Genomic DNA, 18,480 nt, shown 5'->3' on the forward strand with positions numbered 1-18,480 from the left:
AATAAACTAAGATAATAAAAAATAAACTAATATTTTATATGTGCCTAAAAAAGATAAAAAAAAGAAACAAGTAACATGGGTTTAAAAAATGTGCCGAAAGTGCCATATCAAGGGCCCGAAAAGTATGTTACTAGTAACTTGTTCGACTCTTTCTCCATTAGGTAATATTCTTTCAGACCAAGCGAGAATCTGCTCGGGAGAAACTAATCCAATTCGAAGTTGTTCGTGTTTATCCTGGTCACTCATAAAAAATAAATTTTGATTCATTTTGATCAAACTTCCTTCTTATCTATCTGAAAGTCTATCTCAGATAGAATACTATGATTCAATTCTAGAGCTAAAGATCGTAGTTCTCTACTGAGCAATCGGAAAGATTCTGTAGGAGTGCTAGGTTTAGGCATTGGTTCTCCGTTGAAAATGGAACCAAATATTTTTTCACGAGTATCCATATGGTCAGATTTTAAAGTAAGGATATACAAATAAGAACTAGCCCCAATGAAAGAGTGGAATAAATTATATTAGTAAGTAATACTACTCATATACCTCCGAATATAAGACTTAGCGTTAGAGGAGCCAAAAGAAGATCATATATCGATTCAGGTTGATTCATTATGTGTACAATAAGTTTGAATATTATTTCCTCCCATTCACTAAATAAAAAGTTACCCCATTTACCTATATGCTATACTGGATTTATAATTTCATTTGATATGGGCACTGATTAATTAATCTATAGATCAATAATAGATTCCAATCAATCACACATGTGACATTATTAATGGAATATTATTAATTCCCGATTTGTCAAAAAAAAAAAATTTATTTATCAGATACTCTTTGATCGGAGCTCAATCTGAATAATCGTAGAAGTGATTAAAACATAAAATTTGTCCGTAGTTTCTTTAGACATACTAAGTTAATATGTTCAGCTCGGAATTGTTTGAATTATTAAATCTTCAACAACCGATATTGGTAAACGTCCTAAAGCAAATCTTATTAAGAATCTTGCTAGAGATACTTCTAGCAGATTATCTCCCATGAAAAAGATAGACTTATCACATACCAAATCAAGATAATCCTTTAAACTTTCCTATATCCATTCCTCCCTTTCCTCCAAACCTTGGGGTTCAATACCAAATATAGGACAAATCTTTTCAATCCAAGCATGCGTTCTGTCTGGACCGATAGGAAAAGGAGCTTCAATTAATTGACATTTCTTGTCTCTTATCAAAGTTGTAGCTATCCAGTTCAAAAATGGGTTAACACTAGAAACATAAACTCCATCACCCAATGATGGAAGATCGGTGTATTTTTGAGCAGGTAACCAACCTGATACCTTGATGGATTGATGTTTTAATTCTAGATTTAGTTGAGAAGCCACATTGGATGGCGAAGATCCAAAAAGAACTAAGGAGGGGTGATTTGCATATTCAACCAAATCCTCTTTTTTTCTAGAATGAGAAATGAAAAAATTTTGTATAGTTTCTTTTCGTTCATGAACAGAGAATTCCGGTTCTAGACAACGATGTGCCATCGTAGCTAACATAGTATCTTCTCCTTGAGTAAAAGCATAATCGAGTCCATTCGCTCTTGCCACTAGAATTGGGATTCCAATTTCCCATTCTAGCTTGGGTGCCATACCTTCCAAATCCATTTTGATTATCTCTGTAGTACAAGTACCTATCCATATGATCACGCTGGGATCTCTATCTTTTTTTATTTGAATACAAAGTTTTTTTAATCCTTCATAATCATTCAATTGAGCCGAGATATCTCCTTCTTCCAATTCTGCCATTACATAGCGAGGTTCTGCAAAAATCATTACTCCAAGTGCATTTTGCAGAAAATAACCGCATGTCTTTGTACCCACAACTAAAAAGAAACTCTCTTCAATCTTTTGATATAACCAAGATACACAGCTAATTGGACAAAATGTATGATAATTACCTGTCTCACATTCGACAGTGAGAGTTTCATCAATTTTCACTGACATAAATGATTATAACTATGTTGATTAAATCGTCGTAAATCCAAGTAAATTTTCCTTATTATTTTCATGTTTCCCCTCATCAATAGGATTGAGATAAAGGTCAGAGAGCAAACTGAATAATTCCCAATCTGGAATCTCCTTTGGCACAATACCTTCTGGTTGGGACAATATTTGATCCACTATGTCTAAATAATATTCACATACATAGTTAAGTGATGTTTCGGATCCAACCATTTCAAATAAGGTTTTGCCCTTGACTCTCAAAACTTGAATATCTTCAATAAGAGGTAACACTTCTATTACGGGCATTGGACAGGCTTCTACATATTTATTGATAAGATCTCTTTTAGATGTACAATTTCCAACCAAACCTGCTAATCGCAGTGGATGTGTACGAGCTTTTTCCCTTATAGAAGCAGTAATACGATTAGCTGCAAATAATGCATCAAATCCATTATCCAGTAATAATGACACAATAATCTGCATAGTTCAACGGAGCAGCAAAACCTCCACAAACCATGTCTCCCAATACATCAAATAATATTATATCATATTCGTAAAATGCATTTAATTCTTTTAACAATTTCATAGTCTCTCCTACCACATATCCCCCACATCCGGCTCCTACAGGTGGCCCCCCAGCTTCCACACAATCTACCCCTCCATAACCTTTATGAATGACATCTTCGGACCAAATATCTTCATAATGATAATCTTTGGACTGCAAAGTATCTATAATTGTAGGTATCAAAAATCCTGTCAGAGTAAAAGTACTATCATGTTTGGGATCACATCCAATCTGTAACACTTTTTCACCACGTCTAGCTAGGGCAATTGAAATATTACAACTAGTGGTTGATTTACCAATTCCGCCTTTTCCATTAACTGTTATTTTCATCTTTTCATCTCCTTTTATTTCTTTTTTATCTTCCGAACTTGTGATTCGTTTGATCTAATTTTGAGTTGAACTTCGCCTTATTTATATTATATAATTGTAGCATGTTACATTGTTTGACATTTTTTTTATTTATTTTTTTAGCCCCCTCACATCTTAAACCTCATTCTCTCCTGAGTAAATGGAGGAAGCCAAGCAAAAGACCCTTCCTCCATTCCCAGATCAATACAATTTTATTCATTAATTTGAAGCGAATGGAACTCCCCGCTAATTAAGACTTAGTTCTCTTTATTCAAATAATAGAATAAAAAAACCAATTGACTGCATGGCAAATGATAAGAGGAGAAGATAGGTTTGGGATACGAGGCACCTTACTGTTAAGTTTAGCTTTTATGGAAGCTTTAACTATTTATGGATTAGTTGTAGCTCTGGCACTTTTATTTGCTAATCCATTTGTTTGATCTCGGAGACCAAAATCCGTATTCTTCAGGATTTTAAAGACCCCCCTCTATCAATTTTCTTGTTCAGCCAATAGGGGAGGGGCTGATCCAAAATAGTGGACTTATACTTCACTTGTTTCGGTCAGAAAGATTTGCGACACTCTGAGAAGTAGATAGATAGAACAAAGTTTTTTTTCATAATTGTATCCTTATTTATCGTTATGCGGGACCTGGGACTTACTAAGTACTCAAAATCTGCTTATCCGAAATTCGAATAATAGTAGGATCGAGTCGAAGAAAAAACTTTGTAAAAGTATCCTTATCTATGAGGGGAGAGCATATGAAAAATGTAACTGATTCTTTCATTTCCCTATCCTCCGCTGAGGGTTTTGGGTTAAATGCCAATATTTTAGAAACAAATATAATAAATCTCAGTGTGGTGCTTGGTGTACTGATCTATTTCAGAAAGGGAGTGTGTGTGAGTTGTATATGTGAATAATCTAGCTGGATCCAACCAACTGCACATTGTAGATAGAAAAGTGCATGATCTCAACGAATTACTTCTAAAAGGGAAAAAAATATGGAAGAACTATAGCATTTCGTAATTGATTGGGAAATTATATTACCAATCCCAACCAACAAGAGAAAATATTTAGAATGGTTAAAGCTAAACTGCTTGAAGTCTAAGCACAACTGGGTACTCTTTCCACCACTATGCTAATATGAGAAGGGTTCAAAGGCATAGTTGGAGGTTGATCCGATATATAACATAATACATGTTTCTTTACCTATTAATCAACTCTTAGATGCTGGAGTGGACCCTAAAGAGATACCACTTCCTCATGAGTTTATTTTAAATCATGAGCTTTTAGCTCAACTTTATCCCAGTTTCGCTAAGGGATTGACCCCATTTTTCACCCTGAATTGGTTGGAATATTTAGATTTTTTGACTTTTCATGAAGGAATCAACCCAGTAACGGGGGGTCTATGGCTGACCGATACTACACACCACCATTTGGCTATTGCAGTTCTTTTTCTAATCGTTGGTCATATGTATAGAACCAATTGGGTTATTGGTCATAACCTCAAGGATATTTTGGAAGCTCATAAAGGTCCATTTACAGGGGAAGGACATAAAGGTCTTTATGAGATCTTAACTACTTCATGGCATGCTCAATTAGCTCTTAACCTAGCTATGTTAGGGTCTTTAACTATTGTCGTAGCTCACCATATGTATTCTATGCCTCCCTATCCATATCTAGCTACTAACTATGGTACCCAACTGTCTCTGTTCACGCACCATATGTGGATTGGTGGATTTCTCATAGTTGGCACTACTGCACATGCAGCTATTTTTATGGTAAGAGACTATGATCCGACTACTCAATACAATAATCTTTTAGACCATGTTCTGAGACATCGTGATGCAATCGTATCACACCTCAACTGGGCATGTATTTTCTTAGGTTTCCATAGTTTTGGTCTATATATTCATAATGATACTATGAGTGCTTTAGGATGTCCTAAAGATATTTTTTCAGATACTGCTATACAATTACAACCTATCTTTGCTCAATGGGTACAAAACACTCATGCTTTAGCACCCAATTTGACAGCTCCTGATGCAACAGCAAGCACCAGCTTAACCTGGCGAGGTGGCGATTTGGTAGCAGTAGGTGCCAAAGTGGCTTTGTTACCTATTCCATTAGGAACTACGGATTTTTTTAGTACACCATATTCATGCATTTACTATCCATGTGACTGTATTTATATCTCATTTGTAGGATGGTTAGTCCTCCGGGGTTGCATCCCTATTTTGTATTTGAGCAGTGAGCTCTAGGAAGTGTGCTTGAATGCAAGTGCATTCCCCTTTTGTAATATTGTTCTACTACTAGCCATAGTATAATAATATCATGGGTTCAAATCCCACCATGTTTTTTCCCTTTCTGAGTTTCCACATAAAAATCTTGGTGTTATGGTTGCATGGTTAATTGTTTTATGTTTCCGCTTTTCACTTTCTTTCTTGTGCATATGGTGGTTTAAGAATCAGCTTAATAAGTTTGCAAATTATAAAACATTGATTCACCCCCTATTAGTGTTCATTGATTCCAACAATTGGTATTAGATCCTAACTCCTCCAAGGAAGCCTAACATCTTGAGGAAGATCCAAAAAATTGAATCAATGGACTCTAATTTGTAGAAATAGCTTAGTGTGACACTTGAAGATCTTGATGCAATAAGAAATGAAGTGAGTTCCCTGAAAAAGAAATCTAAATGCAATAGAATACTTCATTGAAACCCTGAAAGATCAAATAAGAACTTCCAGAGAAAAGAGAAAGGAGTTGATGGACAAACTGAAGGAGAAAGAAGTGTTGACAATCAAGCCCTACAAGATAAGACAGATGAATGTGAGAAGTTGGCTAGAGAGAACGCAGTCTTGAAGAATAAAATGCAATCCATTGTAATGAAGCTAATAAAGGAGATTGAAGACCAAAAAAAAAATGAGGAATCCTTGACTCAATCATTGAAGAATAGATTTGATGAATGTTGCAGATTGACATATGAGAATGATCAGTTGAGGCTTGAATTGGTGTAAAGCAAGAATGATGGACAAGAGCTTGAAAGGTATATCATAGTTGTGAGAGATGAGTTGACTACTGCAAATGAGTACAAAGAAAAATTCAAAGCTATTTCTGTCTGGTTGGATGAGATGCTGGAAAGTTAGAGACATGGGAAAGACATGCCATGACATGGATTTGAGAAAGGAGAATCCTCTTGTTCTGGACAAAGCAATCATAAGAAGGACAAGAAACCTCTGGTAAGACAGCCTAATGCCTATAAATTCAATGGTAAATGTTTAGTTTGTGGAAAATTTGATCATATGGCAAATCAATGTAGAAGAAGGATGAATAATGGGGTGATGAATAAAGTGATGAACAATGGTTCTACCTTTACCGGTCAATGTTTCATATGCAACAACTTTGGTCATAAGTTAAACATGTACAAAATAGGGATAAATAATTTTCAGAATAAGAGATGTTATGCTTGTGGAATGTTTGGACATATCTCTAACCAATTTAGGATGATACCTAATCAAATGAACTTCAGGCATATGCAAAGGAAAGTTGTTTTCTATGCATGCAACAAATCCAGTCACGTTGCAAAATTCCTGCAAAAGTAAAAACATGAGTAACAATGGTCTTGTGAACAAGAACAATTTAGATGAAAAAGGAAAAGCTAAGGTGGGAGAGATCAGAGATCGACATAAGAAGATGTGAGTAAAGAAGGAAGATTCTAATGTGTAGAATGGCTCCACACCTGAATCTAGTGTTGGAACCTCATCCAGTAACTAAGGCATTTTGGCCTTAGGGGATAGATTATCATGCAGATCCATAGAACGCCCTTGCAAAGATCTGTAACCAGTTCTAGAAGGTTGCAGAAGATCTAGATTAGATGTTCAGATGCTATTCAAAATAATTCATGACAATTTGAGATTCTGGTGGAAGATTTCATGAAAAACAAGGTATCCAGAATCTTTTAGGGTTATGAATTTATTGCAACTAAAAGTTAGTTTTCTGAGGATAAAAGGGCATTTAGTTTTTTGAGGATAAAAGGGCATTTCTCTATTCATTCTTCACAATGCGATCAAAGAGAAAAGAGTATAGTAGAAGAGAGAAAGTGATATAGAAGCAAAATTCGAGCTTGTAGCCATTTGACAGAGACTCCTTGCATCCAGTTGTGACTGAAAAGGTATTTATCCATTTTTGAAGCTATCAATTCATACCCTAAAATTTGAAATGGCATCATCCTTTGGCATTACAAATCCACTTGTTGTTGAAATAATTGAAAGAGCAAGGCCCGTGTTCAAGAAACATCCATTTAAGTTGGTTGAAGATGATCTAAATGGTGTGTTTTCCTCTGTATCGTACGAAGTGTTGCACAATGAAGACATTAGGGCATACATAAATTGCAACTTAGAGGAGTTAGGTAATTCAAATATGTTATCTCTGTATGCTAAGCACATGGTTGATGCTTTTGGGAATTTAAAATCAGATTTCAAGAATACGGATAAAAAGGGTTTTATTTAGTTTATACACTTCCTGGTATTTGACGAGCCCAAATGGGTGAGGTATGTTCTAAGCTGAGAATTCATGATGAATTTCTATGGCTAGAAAAACCCCATAAGATCACCAAGAAATCCATTGAAGCAGTAACCTATCTGAATGCTACCGGTGAAGTTCTTGCACTCCAGAATGTGAAGAATACCATTGTAATGGAGGTAACTGGTTCCAAGCATGACAGTCAATCGATGACCATTAGTGATATTGTGGAATTCAATGTAGGATTTTCTCTGATGTTTACTAGTTATAAGGTCTATCAGTCAAGTAGTAAAATTCAGTATCCGGTACTGCTATCTATGCAGCTTATCATATGCTCAAAGAAGATAAGAGGTATGACTTGTGTATAGTGCTTCTCGGTGAGCTAATGAGAAACATAAAGAAGATCAAACAAGATAAGAAGCATGTGATCAAATTTGGTTCTTTGATCATCTATTTGGCACTGTATTTTCTAAATGAGATCCTCGATATTGGTAAATTTCAATGGGCATATGATAAACTAGTGGCAGCTCAAATAAAGGTTTACTAGGTTTGGGTGATGTAGTTGTTGGGGTTACTTCAATAAATTTGAGGAGTTGATGCAAGGTAGAGAAATAATTCCAAATTCTATTGTTGAGAAGTATGAAAACAAAATTTGTTTCATGGTGGACAAGGACCAGTGCCACATGGAAGTAGTTGAGCCTAAGATTTTTAGATCTTGTCAATGGGCTATGAGGTGGATGAAATCACTCTTGATACATATGCACAAAACCTCCTCAATAAGTTGGTGGATGATAAGGAGAAAAGTTTTGGTACTTTTAAAGAAAAAGACTTGAGCCTGCACAAGCAGTTTACTAAGTCCAACATGAAGAGAAAGGCTAAAAAGGAAGTTGAACAACTTACAAAACAGATGGGTATAACTAAGGAAGTTGTGTAGAGGGCCCATGAGAAAAATATTTTGAAGAAGGAAGACATGGTGAAGCCTAAGGTTAAATCAGTTTCTACTCCTCCCAAGCAATCCAAGGCTAAACAAAGCAAGTTGACACCTACCTTCGGTGCGCAGAAGGTAGTCCCCCCACCTAAGCCACAATCAACATCAATCGGTCGAGCAAAAAAGAGAAAGAAGGAGAAGCTGGTCAAAACATATATTGTTGTTAAAGAGGAGACTGAATCAGATGAATAGGTTAGAGAAGTAAAGAGGACAGCCACTTATGCCCAAGTGGTGAGGAAGCCCCCATCCGGTGAAGCTCAACCAGTAAAGAAGCCTAAAAAAAGGTGAGCCATCCAGTAAGGCCAGATGAAGAAAAAAAAAGAAGTTGGAACTTGATGAATCTCTTAAATCTTGTAATCTTGAAGGTCCTTACACAATTGTACCACCAAAATCAGTACATGAAATAATAGATGAAATTGTGAAAGAAGGAAACCTGAAAAATCTACGTGTGTATTATGAAAATTCTAATGATAATAAACAAAGAGTTATTGAGGAAGAAGTCGTACATTATATGAACTCTTTTAGTAAAGCATTGATTGAGCTATCATCCATGATCCCAAAGGAGTTATGTGAAATTTTGGATGCTCGGAGACACATAGCTAGTTTAGAGGATGAAAGGTTGAAAGAATATACCTTAGTTAATCTATGTCCTAATGTAACACAAGATGAAATAAAAAGAATTTTGGGACTTGCTAAGGAAAACTTCCGAAGCAAACACAAAGTAAATAAAATAATGTTCGAAAGAGTCAATGAAGTGGTTAAAGAAACAAAGGGTATTCTAAATAAAATATTGAAAGAAAATAACTATCAGATCAATCCGGAGAAGGATGATTCTCAACCGAAAGGGAAATCAAGCAAAGATACTTGTACTCTAGTAGTTCACACTCAGTTTGAGGTATCTTGTCAACAGAAAGATTGGACATCTATGCAGATTGATCTAGTTGAGCATGAAGTTGCAGAGGAATCCACTGATAATCAAGTAGTTGGAAATTCCAGTCAAGTTGTGCAAGATCCTCAAGTTATGGAAGTTCACTCAAAGGAAGTAGCCAAGGAGATTGTAGATGAGAAGGGAGTAGGTGAGAAAGAAAAAGTAGAAGCTGATGCAACAAAGGGTGATATATGTGCTAGTGCTGGTGCAGAAAAAGGAAAAGGAGAAGAGAAAGTTGATGAGGCACCAGTAACCATGATAAGAGTCATTGTAGCTGACAAAGGTAAGCATATTGCTATTGATAAAGAGGCCTTTTCCCATGGACCAATTGATTTGACCACACTATCTCCCATACAAGCATTGAATTTTCCCACCCTTGCCCAAATTAAAGCAAGTGAGGACTTACTAAAGTCTGAATCAAAAGATAAGGAAGTTATATCTTTGGCAACTAGTGTTTTAGAGAAAATTTTGTCTTCTTTTAAGCAGGATTCTTGTAACTCTTCCTTTAGTAAGCTTAGAAACATGTTACAAGCAGTTGATTCTTATTTTATGTCCTTGGAGAAAGCTAAAGATATGAAATTTTTGAACAAATTTGATGAAATGAGATTCCAAACCTTTTTGAAAGTGGTTGAGGATGACAGGGTAGTTTTGAAATCTGTGGTAAAAATTATTGAGGATGCCTTAGATGAAGGTGGTAAGATCTATAAGTCATGTATCATTTTTTCGAAGTTCACTTAGACATTGACAAGAATGTTAAGGAATGTGAAGGGCAGTTAGTTGCAATTTCCCAATCTTTTTCCCCTCTTTCAGTTTTTGCTAGCAGTCTTAAAGATCAAAATATGAATTTAACAGACAAAATCAAGATCTTGAGTGCAGAGAAGGAGCGGATGATAAGCGGAGTGGGTGAATTGAGGAGTCTAATAACTCTCTGGTTAGACACATTGCTTGGCATCTAGCAGGATGTAGTGAGTGCTTTGGGTAAGGTTGTCCCCTTATACCTTAAGGGTGTAAAAATGCATGCCTACATGTGTTGAAAATTTGGAGGAATTGATTATGTGTTTCATTGATGTTTTCCATTGATGTCAACACTAGCTATTTTGTTTGTCTACCAAATTTTGGTAGAGTGGTTGGACTTTGATGATGATCAAGAGATTTGTCTTCAGTATATTCTGATTGCTGGAATTGGTTTGGTTCGGTCATTCATGTGGTTCAAATGCTTGTCGCATTTAGTTGGTTCAAGATATGGTGATCTGGAAGCTATCATATGTTGTAGTAAGCCTTTTGGTTACTGGTTAGGGCTTTATCAGCAAACCTTCCTTGAAGATCTTTTGATGAATTTGATAAGTGGTGTTGGTGCAGCTTCTAGAAGGTTATTAGGATGCTGATGGTTATCATGTTCATGTTCTAGTTGATTGGTGGTATCTCATTTGGCTTATGGCAACCTATTTTAGGTTTGGTCTTATTCTGCTAGGTTATGGACTGGTTTATGTAACGTGTTGGTGGATTCTCCCAATGTGTTATCAGTTGGATTTATTATTTGGTTAATGTTGTTTTAGTCTTAGGACAACTTGGTTTATCATCGGTTTGTGGGTTCATGTAATGGATTTATTATATCATCTTTTATGTGGCCGACCTAATTGTTTAGGTCTCGATTTGGTATAAATATGATGTAAGATCTCTTTGTAGGTCGTAGGTCAAGGTTATGGGATTATCTTTTTGTGAATAAAGTTGTAATAATATGCAGAAAGTTTTCTCAATCATAGGTGATCTAATTGGGTTTGTGCAAGAGGTTTAAGACCTCTGATATTGAGCTTAACTGGAATTGTACTCAGGCATAGGAGATGTTATTCTTGCAGTTCATTCTTATTTTTGGATTGTAGTCTAGATTTCTTTTGTAATCAATGAGGCTCCTTTGTGATGAGCAGTGCGCTCTAGGCTATTGGCCTTCCTACATGTACAGGCCCCTTATTGTAATCATATACTTACTGCAGAAGTATTATCTGACTGTGGGTAGGCTTCCCACTGTGGTTTTTCCCTTTACCGGATTTTCCATGTACAAATCTTGGTGTTATGTGTTTTGGATGCATGGTATTTGGTTTATGGTTTATGTTTGTGCTTAATTGATATATTTGTTATTCTGGTATTTGGTTTATACATTCCAGTAGAAGGTTTTGTGTGCTTAAAGTTTCATAATCTGTTAACAATTGATTCACCCCCCCTCTCTTAGTTGTTCACCAGTTATCCTAACAACATGTTTAGTGCCTTGATAAATGTTTTGGACTATTTTCTAAGAGGATGGAATGAATATATGAAATCCCTAAAAACAACCTATGCTGATATTTATAAATTTATGTAAATCACTGTATATACTCTTTTGTGCAATGAAAAATGGTGCATACTCTTAGGGGGAGCTAATTGTACAGGTTTTGCAATTTTTGGAGTTTGGCAATTTTGGGTTGAGTTCATTTTTCACAGTATTGCCATCAATGCCAAAGGGGAAGATTGTTGGCAAGAAACATTGTCCCAGTGATGTTATATATACAGAGCTAACTTAGGGGTTTTCATTGATGGAAAATTAGTCTTATAATCTTATCTAGTACCTATAGATTTGATCTACCAGAAATCATATTGACTTTAAGCATAAGTCCGGCAAAATGTGATCACAGTATTGTAGATTCATTGAGCATAATTCATTCCAGGTTGTATAGTTTTGGTCACGGTGATTGGAGTAGTTGACTGGATGTTTGAGGTAGATTACTTTGCATTCTTAGTCTACAGTGTTAATTCTAGTGCATGATTCTTGGTCCAGTATCTGGTGATTCCAGAAGAGTAGAGCTATTGTGTGGATAAGTTGCACAATGTGTGTTGCAGAATTATAGGGATGATTTCAGTGATTGGTGTTGTGTTCAAGGAGTTTGTGCCTGAAAGGAAATACAAGAGCAAGGAAAGAAAAGGAAATACAAGAGCAAGGAAAGAAAAACAAAATCCAAGTAAGTTTATTGATGAAGTAAATGTTACCAAGAAAAATGCAGAAACCTTGGAGCAATCACCCAAATGTGAAGAAGGACACACAAGAACTTTTGAAAGGGGAAAAGCAAAGAAAAACCCCTTGTGATATTATGAATAAGGCAATGCCTAAAATGTGAGAGAGAGAGAGAGAGAGAGAGAGAGAGAGAGAGAGAGAGAGAGAGAGAGCAAGAAGCTCTTTACAATATTGTCATTAAGAAGAAATGAGAGAGGATACATCTCTTAAATAGAGATGAGGAGAGGAGTTATAAAGTAACTCCCAAATCTATGAATGCCACCATTCATAAAATGTGTGTGCCATGTGTCCACATCCTCTTATGGAGGAAATCTAATATTTTAAATAAAGGAAAATAAAAGAAATGACTTGTCCTCACACATGTACTAGAGGACAAATTACATGTAGGAATTCCAAAGGAATATCCTAAACTAAATACAAATAAACCTAAGCCAAGTAAAGATTAAATATTCTAACACCCCCCCTTAAGATTTACTTGGGGAGTTTACATCAAACCCTTCAATGGGTTGCAATCCAAGATTTTTACAATGAAATTGGAACTTTTCTTTATAAAAAGGGTTGGTCAAAATATCTGCAACGTGGTCTTCCCCCTTGCAATAGAGGAGTGAAACTTGTTTGTCTTCAATTTGTTCTCTAATAAAGTGGTGTTGGAGAGAAATGTGTTTTTTCCTTGCATGGAAAACTGGATTTTTAGCCAAGGCAATGGCACTTTGGTTGTCACAATACAATTGAGTTGGTTCGTGTTGAGGTAGACCCAAATCTTCAAGCAGTCTTCTAAGACACAAGACTTCTTTAGAAGCATTAGTGCATCCTTTGTACTCAGCTTCAGTGGATCCAAGAGAGGTAGATTGTTGCTTTTTACTATTCCAAGAAATTGCTCCTGAACCAACAAAAAAACAATAACCACTAGTAGATTTCCCATCATTGGGATCTCCACCTAGATCGGAATCAGTAAAACCTTTTAAAGTAAAATCAGAATTTGCATCATAAAACAAACTTACATTAATAGTTCCTTTAATATATCTTAAAATTCTTTTAGAAACTTTAAAGTGTGTTTGTTGAGGTTTAGACATGAATCTTGAAACCAAACCAACACTATAAGCAATATCCAGCCTAGTAAGAGTTAAATAATTCAAACTTCCAACTAATTGTCTATACAAAGTAGGATCAACAAGAGGAGTTTTCATATCAAGCATTAACTTAGTGCCTAATTCAATAGGAATAGAAACATGGTGAGCATCATTCATTTTAAACTTATCTATGAGATCTTGAGCATATTTACTTTGAGATAAGAAAAATCCTTTAGAGGTTTGCCAAATTTGCATTCCTAAGAAATAATGTAAAAGACCTAGATCAGTCATTTGAAATTTTTTATTAAGTTGAAACTTAATATCAGAAATCAAAGTATTGGAACTTGAAGTAAGAATCAAATCATCTACATACAAGATAATAATGATAATATCATCTTCACTATGTTTAATATACAAGTTAGGATCATTTTTACTTCTAATAAAGCCTTGAGAAAGAAATAATGCATTAATCTTTGAATACCACTCCCTAGGAGATTGCTTTAATCCATAAATTGATTTCTTTAATTTACAAACTAAGTGTGCATTACCTTCTTTAATAAAACCAAGAGGTTGAGACATATAAATTTCCTCATGTAAATCACCATTAAGAAAAGCACTTTTAACATCCATTTGGTGAATAGCCCAATTCATTCTAGAAGCTAAAGCAAGCACAAGTTTAATTGTAGGCATTTTAGCAACAGGAGCAAAAGTGTCAGTATAATCTAAGCCTTCAATTTGAGAAAAACCTCTAGCAACTAATCTAGCTTTAAATTTACTAACTTGATTATTAGAATTCAATTTGGTTTTATAAAGCCACTTGCAAGAAACAAGATTTTTAGCATGAGGCAAGGGAACTAAATCCCAAGTTCGGTTAGAAATTAAAGTATCATATTCTTCCTTCATTTCTTTTTGCCAATGTGGTTGATTTTTAGCTTGATCAAATGTTTTAAGATTATTAGAATTCATAATAGTAGTCATTAAAGCATAATTACAATAGTTAACTCTTCTAGCTTGAAGTCTATCCATTCTAGCTAAGTATTCATCACTATCCTAAATTAAAGATTTAAACCATTTAGGTCTTCTTTTACAAGTAATGGATTCATCACTAGAAGAAGAGTCAAGAGGAGTAGAGTTATTATTATCATCATTACTATCACTAGAAGAAGAGTCATGAGGAGTAGAGTTATTATTGTCATCATTACTATCACTAGAAGGAATAGAAAGAGATGCATTAGGAGTAGGGTTAAGAGAAGGAGGTTTCCTCCACAAGCACAACTTGGCTTTGAGAAAGTTAATCATCCTCCACTTTAGAACAATCATGAATGCCTTTTTCTGCAATACAAACATCTCTTGCAACTTTTACCTTGTTAGTAATAGGATTGTAAACTCTATAAACTTTAGTATTTTCATCATAACCAACAAAAATAAAAGGAGAAGATTTAGCATCTATTTTTTTTCTTTTCTCCTTAGGTTTGTGAACATAAGCTATGGAACCAAAAATTCTTAAATTCTGCAAATTGGGCTTTCTACTAGACCAAGCTTCTTCAAGAGTTTTAGCCTTTAAGGCTTTGGTAGGTGTTCTATTAATTAAATAAGTTGCACAAGCCATAGCTTTAGCCCAAAACTTGTAATCCATATTTTTTGCATGCAATAAACATCTAGCCATTTCAACAATTGTCCTATGCTTCCATTCTGCCCCCTCCATTTTTATCAAATACTATAGAAAATAAGTTGCACAAGCCATATCCATCACAAATCCAAAAATTGTCCTATAGTATTTGTAGACGTATAAAAATGACCATATTCCTAAATGAATATTTTATGTTCATTTCTCTATTTAATTAAATCCAATTTAATTGAATAACCCACATTCCTCTATTTAATTAAGTAAATTACTGAATTTATTTAAATTAAATTCACTATACCTCTTTTACCATTTAATAGAATAAATCAATTTTATTCAATTAAAACCCCTATCGACTTTTTAATTAAATAGTTATCCTAAATTGAATAAATCTAATTTATTTAATTTCCCCAATTGCAACCAAATTGAATTAAATTCATTTTATTCTATTAAAAGCCTATTATCCCTTCATCCACTTGCAAAGTCCTACACCTCCCACTTGCCTCCTAAGCCCTATTTCTAACCCCTTCTAGATTCTTCTAATTGCTTCCAATTAGCCTAAACCCATCTCCTAAACTTTTTCACATCCCTAAGCAAGGGGAAGTCACTTCTCAAACCCTCAAAGTCTTTGAAAACCCTTAAAGGCTTCAACCACTTAACTTTGAAAGTCTCCCAAACCATTAATGGTTAACTCAACCCTTTAGCATGGTTAAAGAATTTCCCTAAACTCAACCTCCATGTAACCCAAGGGTCTCATCAAGAATTTATTGCTTTGACCATAGTTATCTCTTTAACCTTTGCACAAGAGTTTATCCTTTGGGTAAAAGCTTTATCCAATGGATAACCCTAACTTAACCTTAACCCTTAACCCCTAGGGTAACCATGAGGTCTTCTCAAGCATTTAATGCTTCTTACATCTCCTCTCAACCAACCTTATGTTGACAATTGTCACCATTTCATTGGTGCCAATTGTAAACATGGATTTCCAACTTTCAAACTTAGCCTTTGATTAACTCTTTCAATCCTGACCATCCATTGCCCTATTTTTGCTATAAATAGAGCTCTTATTCCTCCATTTTCATCATCCAAGTCTTTAGCATCATACTTATACTAAAATCCATCCAAGCTTTTAATATATCATTTGTGCTCATCATTTAGCCTCTCTTTTCAATAGGAATTAATCTAAATATGCATGTTTAGAGTATTTTCCTTATCATTTAGCTTAATCATAGACTAGTATATCATGCTAGGATAGTCTTGCTACTAATCTTGTCATCTTATAAACTAGTTTATTGCATTTTATAGGATCATGCATATCTTAGGATGAATTTCATCTTAAAAACAACCAAAGTGTCCCTTGTTCTTGCATTTGACATCCCTAAACCACTTTGCTCAATGATCTGAGACCAAAGACATTGGTTTGAGGGACCTTGTGAGATAGAGAACCAAGGAACCAACCTTGGGAAGCTGAGTCATACTTCATGACTCCATATCTTGCACCAAGAAGTCTTGTGGGTGTGTGAGCAAGGCTCCTTAGGCTTCATTTTTCACATATTGAGTTCTATTGACTCGCTTTTCCCGCATACATTTCTTCAGATGAATGCTATTAGTTGGTTCGTCGAGCACATCCATCGTATTGCTTTTGTGATTCTTTGGTTAGCACATACGAAAAATTCCGTAGCGCATAGGGTTGTAATTTAGGGTAGCGTCCGAAAAAATTTAGGGTAGCACATGGAGTTTTTAGGTTAGTGCATGGCCTTAGGTTAGCGCATGAGGGACATAGGGTAGCGCTTAGGGTGAAAAGGGTAGCGCATCGAGTAAACCTAGCACATAGTGTGCATAGGGGGTCGCATGGGCAAGGGTATGTAGCGCGTAGGTTAGACCTAGCTCATAAGGTTGAATACTTAGCACAGGCACAGGTTAGGTTAGCACATGGATCGGGTTTAGCGCTTAGGGTAGATTAGTTGGTGCATGGAGAAAAAAGGGTAGCACATAGAGTTAGTGTAGCGCATAAGGTAGATAGGATAGCACGTGGAGAAAACAGGGTAGCGCATGGATATGGTTTAGCATGTAGCCAAATTTAATTAGCGCATGCAGTAGGTTTTACAAGATAGGACGATTTGTGAATGTAGAAAATTACATAGGATAAGGTCAATTTTGCCTGGGGAGGTGGATTTTTGCCATTTGTTGTGTCGGTTGTCATGTTTTTGATAGTTTGTCCAATATGAGCACTGATATAACTTTGTTTGATTTGCAAATGTTCAAGTTATTTATGTCGATATTAATGTGTTTGTGATCTAAACTCGATTTGATTTGCATTGTTTCAAGTTAATATGTGTGGAGCTTGAAATGTGTTACAAGTTGATATGATTGTGGAACTTGATTTATGTTACAAGTTGATATGGGTTGAAAACTTGAGTTGTTTTACAAGTTGATATGGGTGGGAAACTTGAATTGTTTTACAAGTTTATGAGTTGGAAACTTGAGTTATTTAACAAGTTGATATGGTTTTTGAAAACTTGAGTTGTGTTACAAGTTGATATGGAATGATATGATGTGGAACTTGATTAGATTTGCAAAATGTTTCAAATTTTTGATGTGATTTTGATTTTGATATCTTTTTTTTGATGAGGAAACTGATATTGCACTTGTTTTTCTTTTGACAGGAACGATTGGGAATGGTTCAATTGCGCGAGTGGTTCCCTAGACCATGGGCATTGATACCACGGTTGGCACAGGCTGACTTAGATATTATTGAGAGATGTGGCATGTCGTCTTTATTAGATATGTCTCAGTTTACTGTGAACCAAGGTTTACTTACAGCGCTCACAGAGAGATGGCATAGTGATACGAACACCTTCCACTTTGCCACAGGTGAGATGACGGTGACTCCTGAGGACTGTTACAGGATATTGTGGATTCCTATAGCAGGTGCATTATTGCCTTATGAGAAAACTAAGGAGGGCGGGACAGAGGCACTACGTCGCATATTTCATGATGAGACAGTTTGTGGATATGAGATCCCTTGGCAGGAGTTCTTGGATTTGGACTATGCGCCTCTTCCGTCAATACTAGCAGGTTTTATAGGTGGATTCCTATGTCCCAACTGTAGGTCGAAGGGATTTTCTATAGGTTGGGGATTGGTGCTAGAGGAGATGGTGACACAGGACCACAGGTTTGCATGGGGATCAGCCATGTTAGCCCATTTGTATAGGGACTTACATGAGGTGGTATACCTGGGTTATGGTAGTTTGTCAACTGGCGTGACACTCCTATAGGTATGGTGTTGGGAGCACATTCCAGCAGCTAGGCCACTGGTGGATAGAGACAGGTCTGCTGGGCGGGCATATGCATATGGATACAGGGGGTTAGTTGTCCAGTGGAAGCTGGGCAAACTTGAGC

The 18,480-nt window shown here is 35.7% G+C and overlaps 3 pseudogenes; 1 reads left to right on the forward strand and 2 right to left on the reverse strand.

Moving 5' to 3' along the window:
- Positions 1-925: 925 nt before the first annotated feature.
- On the reverse strand, positions 926-1,993 carry LOC131062639 (light-independent protochlorophyllide reductase subunit N-like; annotated as a pseudogene).
- A 21-nt stretch (positions 1,994-2,014) lies between these two features.
- On the reverse strand, positions 2,015-2,888 carry LOC131062640 (light-independent protochlorophyllide reductase iron-sulfur ATP-binding protein-like; annotated as a pseudogene).
- Positions 2,889-3,650: 762 nt separating this feature from the next.
- On the forward strand, positions 3,651-5,109 carry LOC131857671 (photosystem I P700 chlorophyll a apoprotein A1-like; annotated as a pseudogene).
- Positions 5,110-18,480: the final 13,371 nt, after the last annotated feature.

This window comes from Cryptomeria japonica, chromosome 8 (genome assembly GCF_030272615.1).
Source record: "Cryptomeria japonica chromosome 8, Sugi_1.0, whole genome shotgun sequence".
Classification (NCBI taxonomy): domain Eukaryota; kingdom Viridiplantae; phylum Streptophyta; class Pinopsida; order Cupressales; family Cupressaceae; genus Cryptomeria; species Cryptomeria japonica.